Here is a 16,109-nt window from a genome sequence, read left to right as displayed (position 1 = left end):
CAGTACCATAAAATAAAGGTAAGGACATTCTGATAGAGTACTCATAAGAGTTTAATTGCTTTCAGAGAATGATTAAGATATTTATTTATTTGACAGTTGACATAAAATATACAGAATAATTACTTGAAAAAGCTGCTTAAGGGCCAGCCAAATAGTTCAGTGGACTAAAGCACCTGCTTAGGGAGATGCAGAGGCCAGGGTTCACTCCCCAGGGTGCACTGAGATGGTGATTGAGACTGGGCATGGTGGCACACACCTGTAATCCCAGCACGTAGGAGGCTGAACAAAGGTGGATCACTGTGAGTCTGATCCACATAGTGAGACCCTGTAAACCTTGTACTGAAGTACAAAAAAAAAAAAAAAAACTGCTTAACTGAAAGGTAATATACTTCAAGATAATATCCCTCACATATTGTTTTAAGAACAGAAATGTAATTGAAAATAGCCAAATTTAATATTACCCAACACAATATCAAATGCTCTAAGACAAAGCCTAGAAAAATTCCAAATATAAACACAGTGAAAGTTGAAAATACCAGATCATTGCATTTAAATAACTTACAATTTTCTTCTTTTTCTAAATCATATATATATGTTCTCATAATTTTTTTAAATTTATGTGTGTGGTACAGGGCCTCACTATACAGCTTAGACTTCTAGTGATCTTCCTGTTTGCAGCCTCCCCAGCGCTGGGATTACAGGCGTGTGCCACCAAGCCCAGACTCTGTTGCTGGATCAGCACCGGCTTGCAGGATAGGGATTGAACCCTGGTCCCTGAGCTTGCCAAAGCAGGTATTTAGTCTGCTGCGCTGTCTCGCTGACCCTAAAAATTTAATCAAATAGCTATGTTTACATTTCCTGGGTGGTGATTATAGCTCAGAGGCACAAAGCCCTCCTGGCAAGCATGTGACCCTGAGTTCAACTCCCCGTACTCAATAAATAAATAAATAAATAAATAAATAAATAAATAAAAGTAAATGACCCTAATGTTAGTTTTCACATTATATAGTTTCTTTGCTTCAATCTCAACACAATCCAAATTATTTATGAAAACAATGATTAAACATTACATCATGTTAGATATGTTTGACTATAGTAAAAACAGAGCCTTAGGGGAAATAATACACTGATTTTTTTAATACACTGATTTTTAATATGCAAGTGCTATACTGCATTTTCAAATGTTTCATCCTCTTTAAATGGTACTGTAGTATTTTAAGGTGATGATGAATTCTCAAGTCTATAAATAAATGGTGATACGTATGTGACATGATGGTGTGTACATCTATTAATTTATATTAATTTATATACATTAACTTTGACAAATGCATAATTATAATTGCAGTTAAAAGGCTAAATTTACTAAACAAATAGACCTAATTTGTCTATTTTAGTAGTTTTAATTATATGCCTTCTGAAATTCAATACCTTTAAAAATAAGATAAATATTTAAAAATTACAAATTACCAATTTGTTCTTATAAATTTATAACAAAATACAACCCTGGGGCTAGGGAGATAGCTCAGAGGCATAAGCACCTATCCATCAAGCCCAATGTCCCGAGCTTGATTCCTGGCCCTGTGTGCCATGCTGGCCCCAGAACCAGGGGTGGTGATGCATGCCTGTAATCCCAGCACTTTCGAGGTTGAGATAGGAGGCTCACTACAAGTTCAAGACCAGGCTCAAAAACAAACAAAAAAAGAACAAGAACAAATACCAAAATACAATACTGTCTGTTAGTTTCCAATGTCACATTTTACCGTCAAAATACATTCTTTTCAAAATTATACCTTAGTCATCAGTTATATCAAATGGTATTTGGAACCTATGAAATATAGCCAAATGTAAAGTGCTCCCAATATATAAATCACAGTCGGGGCTAAAGATATAGCTCAGTGGCACAAGTGCCTTCCTGCCAAGTGCAAGGTCCTGAATTTGATTCCCAGTTCCAAAAATAAATAAATAAACACAATCATAGTATTTTCCTCTTTATAGCATTAATGCATCTGGCTTCTACCTTACAAGAAGAGTGACTGACAATGATTCATATTCACTTAATTATATTCTCTATCTACCATAAGTAAGTAATGATCGAAGTAACCTCACTCTGCATATCATAATACTGTGGATGAAACATTTCCTTTAAATTTTATCTAATATTCACAAAAGCCATGAAGTGATAAAGGATATTTATTTGTCCTTGAACTAGATATGAATTTCTATTTGTTCCTTCATATCCTTCCCTCCTTCCTGCTCCATCTCCTTCTCTGGTAGATACCCAATGAACTAACTGGTACAGCAGTATTAAAAAGAAATAGTTTAGTGTGTGTCTCTTCCAAGTAAACCTCTGTCAAACAGGGGTATTATTACTTAACTCAGAGGAACCCTTAATGCTGAGGCCAACTGACATCACAACATTTAAATTTGGCAGATTTTCTGTGGTTGGGGAACCCTGTACTCTTCAAACGTAATCATGAATAAGTCTTATCCTTTGGGTACAATCACACCCCAGTGTAATATGATTGGAATTTTTTTCTGCTCCATCAATGATGGAATACAGAATAAAGCTAAGGAAACTATGGGAACTATGTTAATAAATTTGACCTACTTGTGAACACAAACATACTGTTAGATATACCAGATAACTTGTAGAATTTTATTCCTGTCATAATATGAAGATTGATGGATCTATCAACTGGATTGTTCTACCAAATCAGATGAATAATATATTTTTCACTTTTCCATTATTGGTTTAAAACACTCAATATCCACAAATTAAGGAGGAGAGATTTACTTTGGCCCTCATTTTCAAAGGACTCAATCCACGTGTGGTTGGGTGGCTCCAAGGTAGAAAGAACTTGTGAGAAGGGTGTGGTAGAGAAAGGCTGCCTGACATATGGCAACCAGAAAACACACGGGAACAAAGCAGAGGAACCTGGTATAAGACCTCTGGGTCAGACCTCAGACACCTACCATCATCAAGGCCTCAATTCCTACAAAACATTCAGCTACAACACTACCTGCTCTAATCACCTTCCAATGCCCTATCTCTGAATACCAGAGACTCTGGGGAGAAATATTTGACCTAAACAATAACAAATAGATACAATTTCAAAGCAAGATGTCTGTTCTTTGTCTGGATACTAATCAATGAGGAGTGTCTCTTTGATCACAGGTGGAAAAAATAGGAATCAATTCTCAGTTTTTTCCTTTGCCAATCATTCCATGTGTCCCAAACCTGGCTTCCCTCATTGGTAGGTTTTTGAGCTCCATAAGGATAGCAATCTTGTCTTCTTCACCATCTTATCCTCAGCACCTAAGTATGGACTGTCACTTAGTAGATTCTCAATGAATATTTGCTTTGATTTCTTAAAAAAAAATAAACAAAGAAAAGAAAGGCCCTATGGATGGGAGAAAAATGGTTTCATCTAGTTCTAAAAGAATATCACATTCTTTCTCATTAATAGTCAATTTCAAAGACTCTAAGCCAAGTTGAAGGGAAATGAGAGTTGCTCTCCAGAATGGATTTTCAATGAGTATGTAGCTAGAGTAAAGTACAGCTGTAATAACCAACATAGTGATGTACATTCCAGTTAGAATATAGCTATTTCTATATCATACCATTCTCAGTCATTCAAGCCAAACCTTTCCCCTGGGAACCATAATTGGGCACCTAGAGAACATTGCTCCAGCACCTGTCAGGTCTATTAGCAAACTCATCTTGAGTACTGTGTGCTAGCTTCCATCCTGATACTTTTCTTTGATCAGATCAGATCAGATCAGATCACAGCAGAAGAGACAGAGCCTGAGCTGGAGGAATGCCTCCCAGAAGTGAAGCTACCATTAGCCAGATGGGTGGTTCAGAGCTCCAACCAGCACCACTGAAGTCATACCCGCACGACCATTCTTGGCATTTGAGCTCCCATCATTTAAATTATCAATTCAGAAACATTTTGAATAGATTTCTTGAGTTTTGACTATACTTCTAAGGGTAATCTGTCAAAACAAAGATAAATCATAGAGTATTATAACTGGGTCAGACCCAATCCCCTTATCTCAACTGACAGTATCACAAATGAGGAACTACAAACTCAGAAAAGTGTATTAAGTTACCCAAATGTACATAGGAATTGGCAAAAAGAAAAAAGGTAGTTCCAAAGAAACATATGCATGCATTTTCAAAATATTGGTTGTGTCTAAAATTGAGAAAAACTAAAAGTAACTTCCAATATGAATGCTGCATCATAACTCTCATACTTATCACATGTACATGCTAAAATATTTAATATATTTAGTACCATTAGAAATGAAAAATTGTATGGAAATGTTTGGTGGGACAAATATGCCCTCATTCCCTCCAGTGGCAGGTCTCAGGTCCCGGAGACCTGCAGGAATGCCAATAACACAATGGGTCCCTGGCTAAGGCACACATGGTAGAAAGGTGGTACCAGAGATGTGGAAGTATACCATGTAACACTAACAATATGAACCAACAGGTGGTCTCTAATCTTTCTTTTTGTTCTGTTCTACTTGTCCTCTTCCTCTCTTTTGTCAGCTCTCTCACTTGACTTTATTGTACTTTCATGTCAGTAAACACTGTCCCTTCTCTTTCTGCTTCACTTCAGAACTCCTCAGCCTTCTCTTCCAATCTTCCTCTCTTGTGTCCTACAGTTTTCCAAAACCTGAATGATTACCGTGTGTCCTACAAACTTGTTCCTGTTATATTTATTCTCATTCATCTCTCTATGCTATCCCCTATCCTTTTGAAACACGCACACACACACACACACACACACACACACACACGCACATACACACACACAGCAGGGTGAAATCACTCTACTAAGTGGAAAATCATTGCATACAAGTTCCTGTATAAGTTGGATTCTATTTCTATACACTATCCTACAGTTATAGATATCAGGCATAATAGATAAATTATAGAGTGCTACAATAGTTTGTAAATAGCCAGGCTGTACTTGAGTCTTGTCACTGTTGCCAACTGAACTACTTTAAAAAAGACATCACACACGCTATGACCATATTTTTCCCTCCTCTGTGACAGCACTGTAACTGTAAAGGGTTATAGTCATTATCCTAGTTCAGTATCAAAGGAATGGGTCTTACATCAAATAAATAGCAACTCCTCAGTTTTAATATATTGGGAAGGCAGGTTCTGGAGACAGACATAAAGACCAAGAACTGATAGGTCTGGACTGAAAGTTTCTCAGGCACCTTGTCCTAAACATTCTCCCTCTTAGCTTCCCAGGCACCCTGCCCCAAACTCTTTTCCCCTTGGCCTCATACAGAGCCAAACCCAAAACAGCAGAACAGGTCCTCCTGACTCTGACCTAAGCAAAATTCAACCACAAGGAAGACAAATGATGTCCACCTGTGACCTGGCTATTCCAACCCACAATTATTCTCCACAAGGAAGAAAAATAGTGTTCACTTGCAACATGGCTGTTTCATTCTGCAATCACTCTCCCTAAAAGACCCTATAAAGCCTCCTACACCTTTGTTCGGATCTGTCTATGTCTGCAAGACAGCTCTCCACATGGGCTTCCACCTCCACGTTGAGCTTCCACCTCCACGTAAGCTTCCAATAAACCTGCTTTACTCATGTCAGTATGTCTGGTGGGGTTTAGCATGGTTTCGGCTGCCTTGGTTTTTGACCTTTCAAGAACCACATACATCTAGAAGATATCCAGAGGAACTGACACTTCTTAGGAAAGTCTCCATATGGGTGATTTTTACACAGAAGACTTCAAAAGCTCCACTAATACCTGTAGGTTTGATATCCAAATTCAGTAGTGTAGCAAAATACAAAATCAACATTCAAAAATCAATAGTAAGAGACTGTCCAAAAAGCTCAGCAGACTAAAGTGCCTGCTTAGACAGGTGCATGAACCAGAATTCAATCCCCAGCATGCCAGCTCAGTCGGACCCAGCCCCAGCGTGTGCTGAGATGGAGACAGACTGGATGTGGTGGGCCCTGCCAGGGCTTGGGAGACTGAAAACAGGAGGATCACTACAAGTCTGATCTGTGTATTAAGACCCTGTAGACCCTATACTAAAAACATTTTAAAAAACAATAAATAGTATCCCTGAAAAAAGATAGTATTCCTGTACACAAACAACAAACTCACAGAAGAATTAGGGGAACCACATCCATCACATTAGCATCTAAAAAATCAAATATTTAGAAATCAATCCAAAAAAGGATGTAAAATATCTGTACAGTGAAAATTACAATACCCTAAAGAAAGAGATTAAAGAGCATATCAGAAAATGGAAAGCTATTCCTTATTTTGGATGGAAATAACCAACATTGGATAGTGAAAATGACCATACTCTCAAAACTACTACACAAATTTAATGCAATCCTAGTGCATCTTTGATCATGGCATTCTTCCCTTAGGACTTAAATAGCTGCTATGAGTATTAAAAACTAGTTTATTCCAACTTCCCATTTATCTGCATGGATTTCCTCTTGGAATCATTCTGGTCTCTGTCCAGATGTGCCTTCCACAGACTTTTCCAAAAGAGCCTTTCTCCTTGTTGCTCTCCCTTTCCTCATTTTGGCACTTAATAATATCTGATAAATTATATTTTTATTTTAACGTGATCTGTATTCACTAAAATATAGGTTCCTCAAGAAGAGGGAATTGTCCGTTTTGTTCGCTGCTAAATTTCTAGAACTTACAAGGGTCTGGCAATAGTAGGCACCTCAAAAATATTAAGTAAAAAAGAGAGTGGTTCTGCTGATTGATATGATATGATATGATATGATATGATATGATATGATATGGCATGACACCAAGGCCATTCATTCCCCAAGAATGTGGCAAAAACATGGATGCAGAAACAAGCTGATTTCTATTAATAACAATCTAACATCTAAAAAAAGTCAAAATGCCATTGTCATACCCCAAAGATCTAGAGCAAACATTCCTAAAATTCAATTGGAACCAGAAGAGACCTAGAATAGCAAAAGCAATTCTAGGCAATAAAGACAAGTCAAAGAGCATCATAATCCCTGACCTGAAATTATACTACAACTTTACTGTGATAAAATCAGCATGGCACTGGCAAAAAACAAACACACAAACAAAAAACAGTCCTAAGGACTAATGGAACAGAATGGAAAATGCAGGTAGAAGCCCAAACACACTCAACCACTTTATCTTTGACAAAGGGGCCAAACACGTTCAGTGGATGAAAGATCACCTCTTTAATAAATGATACTAGAAAACTGGCTAAGACTAAAACTAGATCCATGTCTATCATACTATGCACTAAACTGATGTCATAATGGATCAGAGATCTAAATATTAAAATAGAAACACTAAATTTACTGGAAGAGAACAAAGGTAGAAATCTTGAAGACACAGGAGTAGGCAGAAATTTCATGAAGAAAGCCCAGGCTACAAAGGAAATATTCAAATGAACAAACAGTGCCTAACCGTATTAAAAGACTCTGCACAACAAAAGAAATCACCAAAAACAATGAAAAGACAACCCAAAAGTGGGAAAAAAATGACACCATTTGTCCCTCAAAAGACTTGTATCTGAAACATATAAAGAATGGAAAAATCCAGAACTCTAAATTCAAAGACCCAATAAAAAAATGAGCGTCTGAGAGGAGTACACATTCTCAGAAAAAGAAATTCAAATGGCAAATAAAAACAGGAAAAAAGGTTTAATATCATTGGTCATTCGAGAGATCAGGACATATGAGAACTTGTACTGTAACGTCATGTGACTCGGTAGTGTCCCATATTTTCTGATTAAGGAGATTATGGGGCCAAAGAGGAAGGTGATCGATGATGTAGAGTGTGCCTAAGGAAAGTCACATGGAGACAGAACATTCTCTCAGGCTTTCACAGAGAGTGCATTGGCCAGGCAATGGCCATGACTCAACCACATGACTGACACTGACAAAGGTTCTACAATCTGAGGTACAGAATCTCAGGATAAATCCTGAGGGGATTTCACTGACCTTATCAAACCCAAAAGCTACAACTCTTGTTGCATAGGTCCTGCTTTACCTTGGTCTTAACCATCCAGCAAAAAAGTATAAAAATGAAGTATAAAAAGTAAAGCCATGCTGTTATGTTGAGCTGTGGGGGACTCAGGTCAACAATTTCTGAGATTGCCAGTCAAGTGGAAGAACCAACACTATTATGGTCTACTGAACTCTTTTAGAATATTTTGCTGAGTTTACACACCTATAGTATTTAAATGATGGAACTTAACAAAAAAGGGGATACAGATGAATGTCCATTTTGTATCTGTGTATTCAAAGTGGTTAAGATAGATATAGAGTTACATTCTCTTGAATAGAGGGATTTGTTCTAATGGTGTTTGTAAATAGGATATCATGTCCACATCTTGTACAGCAATTAACCACTGGGAAGAATGTATGCAATGTGTTAATTATTGAAAATGTCCTACCCCCCCAACAAAAAGATGTTATATGTAAATGTCCACTGCGTATGGTGAATGTAAGAATGTAATAGAAATGTGCATTAATAAATATTAAAACATGAAAAAACAACATTGAAATTGCATCTCATCCCAGGTAAATGGATGCAGTTCAAGTCCATAGTCATAAGTGAAATAAATCAGACCCATATGTGTAAATATTGTATTGTCTCACTAGTGTGAGAAACTGAATGAGTACATAACGTAAAATAGATATTGTAAGTAGAGAAGAAACTGTACAAAAGATAAAAACTGTTTAGGGGAAAGAGGAAAGGAGGAAAGCAGAAAAAGTACATTTGTACTCAAGATAGTTAAGATAGTTATATTGCTAGTTTCCCTTAGTACATTGAAAAGGAAGGTGTGGGCTAATATTGCCCGGTCATGATATCAGGCCTGTATTTTACACTCTGAATGACTACTACAAAGACAACAATACACAATGTATTAATTATTACTCTCCTAATAACCTGTTTTGAAACTCTGTTTTATTGTTACTTTATTTTTTTTCTTTTTAAAATTAAAAATCTGAAGACAATTCTAAGGAAAGGAAGCAGTATATGTGAAGGCCTTATGAAAGACACAACATGTAAGACAGGAAAGACCACTGGAGCATCTGGAAAACAATAACATGAGAGAAAGCAAAGAGGACAAAATGATAAAGAAATCAGGTTAGGGACAAGCATGTAGCTACAGTAGGGTGAATAAATTCTACGATAAGTGCAATGCACATCAGGCCTGAAGGCAAGAACCCCCTTCTTTGCCTGCCCTCTTTGTCTTCCAACACTGACTCGGATTGAATTCATATCAGCGTGAGCTCCTCCTGACTCATCTTGGTATACTTGTCTTGTTTTAGCTGGTAGTTAATTATCAAAGGGCCTAGTGAATGTTCAAAAAATAACAGGATTGTTCACAGTCTCTGAAAAAAATCTATGTTGACACCGTAGGCTTATTCAATAACCAAGAAGTAGTTTCTCTGATGATTTCAATGTAGTCCTAGTACTCTAATTTTTCTATTTTATCCAATATGAACTTCTCAATTTTTATTTAACTTATCAACATTGTAATTTGCTTATTATTTGAGATTCTGCACTCTAAATGCCATGTTATGTATTGCTAAACCTTGTTATAAAATTAATGCTTAGGAAATAAATGTTACGCTTTTCTTTTTTGTTTTTTTTTTAATGTATTTGGTAGAGTCTCACTAGGTGGCTCAGATTCTAGTGATCCTCCTGTTTTCAGCCTCCCCAGTGCTGAGATTACAGGTGTACACCACTATGCCCAGTCTGAGTGTCCAGCTAGCGTACTGGGGGCAGGGCCACTTCAGCATGCAGGACCCTGGATTGAATCTTGGTCCCTGTGCTTGCTTAAGCAGGCACTTAACTCACTGATATATCTCACCAGCCCATGAAGTTTTTCAATAATACCTTCTCAAAGAAAAACATGAATAGACGAGATAATATGGGAAGTTAAACAAACATAGCAGTTTATTTTCACAAAGCAAGAGAGTTGTACTTAAAAGAGTAAGAAAGTATATTTGTTTTTTTTTAAAGTCTTCTTAACATATTCTGTTAACCCTCGAGTATTCCATTATTAAGAAAGCTATTCAGCATGAAAATATTTTAGGATTCAATTTGCTGAGGTGAACATTTCAAGGACATTTTACTCCTGAATGAACACTCACTTAGAAGACTGTCTTCATATTTTTTGTGTGCAATTTGGGAATCAAACTCAAAGTTCTAAACATGTTATGCAAGTGCTGTTCCATTGGTCTACAAGCCCAGGCTCAGATTTTTTCATCATCTGTAAAACAGAAGTTCGTTCTTTGAGATTCTGGTGCCATGGTTTGTATAGTAACAACTTTTAAGACATTGGTATGCATATATATAGAAAAAGCCTGGGAATGGCACCATTACTGAGAACTGATAGACTAATGGTAGACAATGAGCAGAAGTGGCATTTGGGTGTCCTAAAAATTCTCTAAAACAACCTTTTATAAACTTCCAGGAACAGGTCATTTGCAGCAATAAAGGTATTGCTAAATAGCTCAGCTGATTAAAGCACATGCAATCAAGCACAGGGGCCAGGGATGTGATCTCTGGGTCACACTGGAAGGTGATTGAGGCTGGGTGTGGTGGCATGTGCCAGTGATCCCAGCACTTGGGAGGCTGTAAACTGGTGGATCACCAAATCTAGTAGTGAGACCCTGAACACCCTATAGACCCTTCCCTAAAAAATACAAAAAAATAAAATAAAAGCACCCCAGTTGCTGCTGTGCTGTCTCTGGTAAATGTTTGATTAAAAAAGAAAGGGGTGGCGAATGAAGGCAGGAGACAGGAAAAGGGGTGTCACGGGAATGTCCTGCTATAATGCTGTATATAGTTAGATTTCTAAATTTATATGTAAAAATATGCAATTGTTTATTCCTATTTTAAAAAATTTTTCTTCATATCCTGTAGAGAATTAAAGTTTAACATATCAATGCTTGATGAAAAATACCTGTTCCATGTTATGCCTAAGATATTTCACACTCAGATAGACAGTGAGCTTATGTTCAACAGCCTAGAGTGTAGGGTAATAACAATAAGGTTCTTTTCTGGAGGGTTAACAAGTTAAGTTTGCAGACCAAAAATTAAAGAAAAAGGAGGGCTGCGAGGACAGCCAACATTTTGGCCCTAGCCTTTAAAGGTCAATGAAGACTCAGGACATAGGAGAGCCTATAGTGTAACATCATGTAACTGAGTTATGTCCCAAATTTTCTGATCAAGGAGATTATGGAGCCACAGAGAAAAGTGCCTGATGATATAGAGTGTGCCTAAGGAGGATCACATGGAAAGAAAATATTCTTGCAGGCTTTCACAGAGAGCAAATTGGTCAAGCAATGGCTGTGACTCATCCACATGTCTGACACTGACAAAGGAGCTACAAACTGTGGTACAAGATTTCAGGATAAGTCCGGAGGGTACTTGACTGACCTTATCAGATACAAAAGCTACCTTTCTTGTTATATAGATCTTGCTTTATCTTGGTCTTAACCATTCAGTAGAAAAGTATAAAAACAAAGTATGAAAAGTAAGACCATATTAATATGCTGAGCTATAAAAGGCTCAAGTCAACAACTTCTGACATTGCCAGTCTTACAGAAAACCCACTACTATTATGGACTACTGAACTATTTTGGAGTATTTTGCTGAATTCGCACACCTATAATATTTAAATGACAAAACTAAACAAAAAAGGGGATAAAAATGAACGACCATTTTGTATCTGCATATTCAAAATAATTAGGATAGATATACAGCTACATTCTCTTAATTCAGTGAATAGAAGGATTTGTTCTAATGATTTTTGTATACAGGATATCATGTCTACATCTTGTACAATGAATAACCACTAAGACAACAATATGCAATGTATTAATTATAGAAACTGTTCTACCAATCGAATTTGAAACTATCTCAGTGTTATTTTTTTCTCAATAAAATTATGGAAAAAAATAAATAAAATATAAATATTTAAAATATACAAAAAAGGTATTGCAGTATGTCATATGATGCTAAAAACACGATTGTCTACACAGAAAGAACACTTCCATTCTACTAAGGTGACTGCAGATGAGGTGGCTACTGTTTCTCTGGACATAGACATAGCCATATCCAATACAACCCTCAGAAGGGTGGCTTTTGAAAGTTGTTTGCAGCTTTATTTGAAAACTCTAGTGTTGATAAAACACCAAATATATAGGGATTTTAATTTAGTTTGGACTTAATCTGTCATACAGAATTAAATACATTAAGAAGAATTAAATACATTTATATTTAGTGAAGAAATACAAGTTTAAATGAGGCAATTGTGCATTTTATCCAATAAATTAGAATGAGAAAAGAAAGAACCCAGAACAAACATCCTTTTATCATCAAGCAGGTCTCTCAACACTTTCCTTCAAGTAACCTTGAATGAATAAATCTTATCATTATATGTTTGTCATACATAATAAGTGCACTCATCATGGGTTCTTGGTCCACATCTTGACCTGTTTACTTCCCCTTCATCTTCCTGTCCTTCCCATCTCTCCTCATTGTCAATCTCCTGCCCATCTCCACAAAATTTATCTCTCTTTTTCTAAATTCAAAAGCATAATAGAAGATGTAAGATAAAAAATAAGAAGATAAATAAATTTATTTTTAATTCAGTTTCTCAGCCAAAGAGTAGGCTTCGAGTTGAAAATGGGACAGAAGGGATCACCTGCTCACTAAGGTCACCCCACAAGCCAAGGCAACAACCAAACTCTGCTAACAGTGGCAATCTTTTCACCACTAATCACTTGCCATAAGTGGGGGTAAATTGGAGAACATAACAGATTCAACATCTGATTTATTTTTGCCTAAATACAACAACAGTTAAAGAAGGGTAGAAGGGAAAAAAAAAACTCATGTGGAAACTAGTACCTATTTTTCAGGTAAGGAGTAAAGAGATAAATTGGAAAAGTGTGTGCTTGACTGCCCCACATCCTGAGGCTGTCACTGTGAACATTTTCAGTTATCCAAACAGTGCCTCAACTGTCCAAGCCCTAAAGGTCATGGATGGGTGTAAGTAACAAGTTCTGACACAGAAATCTTCCACTCAGGAGCCCTGAGACTTGAACAAACTTCCATAGCTTAGTCCCTAAAGTCCCTACTCCTACTGTTTCTAAATTTAATTATATTAATTTTAGATAATAAACATTTTGAAAATAGTATTCTAACCTGTTATAACACATTTTATTGAACATTCAGAAACCCTAAAATATTACCATCAAGACGTGCTTCACATGTGGCAAGTTGAATGCTGGTTAGCTTTCGTGGGTTGAGTCAAATAAGCATCTGATTATAAAACTGAGACTGTCTACTTTTGGAGCTTAAATTAAGAAGGCATAGTAAATAGTTTAAGGATTCTATGGTCCGAAAAAAATAAGAGATTTTTAAAACCATCAAAAGTCTGTTTTCTCTGTCTTCAGCATAAGATACAAAGGCATTTTCCTTCTCTTTCAGAAAGATGTAAAGTAATACCGTATAGCCAAAGAATGAAGCGTATAGAACTCATTAGCACATAACACAGGAGGGATTCTCAAAGTTCGGTATTCTGTATGCATTTTTAGAGGCATCTGCCTTGAAATTTTTATCACATAATTATGTAAAGCAAACTATTATTCTTTGTGATACTTGTACTCATGATTGTCACATCCTCCAATTCTATGCAGCCCAAAAACAAACAGGCAGCATATCAAGATTGAAATCTAAGGCACTAAAAGAAAAAAAATCAAGTATACATATTACATTTTTGCATATGATCTGAACTGAAATTTTAAAAACATTCCTAGACTTCAAAGTTATGACTTTATATTAACAAACTACATACACACAAGCATATGCAAACACATTCTTCATAAATCAGGTGATGTGCACAAACTGAAAGTTCTTGCAAATCACATTTCAGTAAATTTATGTCTATATCCATAGAAGTACACATAAACTCTAATACACATTCACACATTCTAATTAACTTCGAGGGATAAAATTCATCAAAAGATCCAGATATTATTAAATTTATTGCCTTTTTTCAGACTTCTTACTAATTACAGTTTCAGCAGTCTCCAAGTACTATTTTATTCAGCACTCTTGAACTTTGTTTTTCCTCTTTTGTTTTTCTTTCTTATTTCTTAAATAAATATGCTCTCTAGTCATAAAAGTTACACTTATTAGAAACAAATCTTTAGAATACACAGAGATGCGCACAAAAATTTCCGTAACCTACAATTTCACCACCCAGAAGCTGCCTCTAGTTACCTGTTTTTGTATGAGGTAGCATGTGGGCTCTAATTCCAGTATCCCAAAACTATAACTATGAATATTTTCATATATGTTTTTTCAGCCTTGTGTTCTATAGCATCAATTGGCTTGTGGACAGAGAGTAAAGCAACCTGTGTCCTTTAAATTGTCCTTTGATACTGGGCACAGTGGCACAGGCCTGTAATCACAGCACTGTGGTGGCCTGAGTTAAGGAGGACTGTTTGAGTTTATAGGCCAACCTGGACTTTCTAGTGAGTTGAAGGCCAGCCTGAACTGCGAAGTGAACCCTGTCTCAAAATAAATAAATAAAAATAAATGCTCACTGACACTGAGTGGGCTCAGTGCTTGGCAATCATTGAAGGGCTCATGGTGCTGCATTGGTTAAAGAGACTTTTCTTCCCTGCCTCAGTAGTACATCCAGAAAAGAAGGCTCAGGGGTGCTGAACTTTAATTCTGCATCCATGTAGAAAGATGCATAGTATTCATTCATATTACATTTTATTTTATATTATTTTTCAATTATACTACATTTTAAAAGATAAAGCTTATTTATCTCTTTTGATCATTCTTGGTTTGAAGTTCACAAGTCTATGCAATTTCCTTTTGTGGTAAATACGTTCCTTTTATACAATATAGTTGAGTCTTGTTTCTTGATCTACTCCACCAGTCTGCTTCTTTTGTTTAGTGAATTTAACCCATTTACATTGATGGCTATACCTGATATGTATTGATTTCACTTTGTCACGTTATTTTCCTGCTGTTAGTTCCCTACTTTTCCACTCTGCTTAATTGCTTTCTCTGCTTGGTAGTTCCTTTCTATTGTTCTTGAAGTTGTGGTCATTTTTGTCTCTTTCTAGAATTTCTGCTCATACTTTTGTAAGATTGCTTTAGTGGGGCTGGTGAGATGGCTCAGTGGTCTGAAGCACCTACTTAGAACAAGCTTGGCAATGCACGGGGACCACGGTTCAATCCCCCAGCACCACATGCCAGCCAGCCCCACCCCCTGGTGGGCTGAGCTGGCCACACACACACACACACACACACACACACACACACATAAATAAATTTTTAAAAAAAGATTGCTTTGGTGGTCATTGATTTATTTCAGTTGTTAGTTGTCATGGAAGGATGTTATTTTTCTGTGCAAGGGAAAGAAACTGTTCAAAACAAAAGCCAAGATCTACTACTGAGCTCCTCTGCGATCTCAGGCAACTTTTTTTTTTTTTTTTTGATGCTCAAATTGAGATGTGACTTGTTATAAAACTAAATGATAAAATGCACATAAATTTACTTTATGACATGGCACTACACAAACCTAAGGGAAAGATACCTAAAATAGGAATAACTGGGTCATATGCAATTTCTAGTTTATTCTATTACCCTTGTAGGCATCTTTCTGAAAGAGTGAAATACATCACTTTACAGTGATCATATATAGCCATGTTTGTAGCAGTACAACTCATAATAGATAAATCATACAATGAGCTCACATATCCAAAACCAAACGAATGGATAAAGAAAACCTGGTGTATTTTATCTAGAACATATGAAAAAATTTTAAGAATGAGTCCCCCAAATTTAAAGACCCAATCCAAAAATTGGCATCTGAAATGAATATACACTTTTCAGATGAAGAAGCACAAATGGCAAGTATTCAACATCATTTATCATTAGAGAAATGCAAATTAAAACAACACTGAGATTCCATCTCATCCCAGAAAGAATGGCTAACATCAAGAGGTCAGCTAATAACAAGTGATGGAAGGGATGTGTGGGAAAAAGAACTCTTGTTCGTCT

Source organism: Octodon degus, unplaced genomic scaffold (assembly GCF_000260255.1).
Source record: "Octodon degus isolate 3935 unplaced genomic scaffold, OctDeg1.0 scaffold00028, whole genome shotgun sequence".
In the NCBI taxonomy this organism is placed as follows: Eukaryota; Metazoa; Chordata; class Mammalia; order Rodentia; family Octodontidae; genus Octodon; species Octodon degus.
This window is presented reverse-complemented; position numbering follows the sequence as displayed.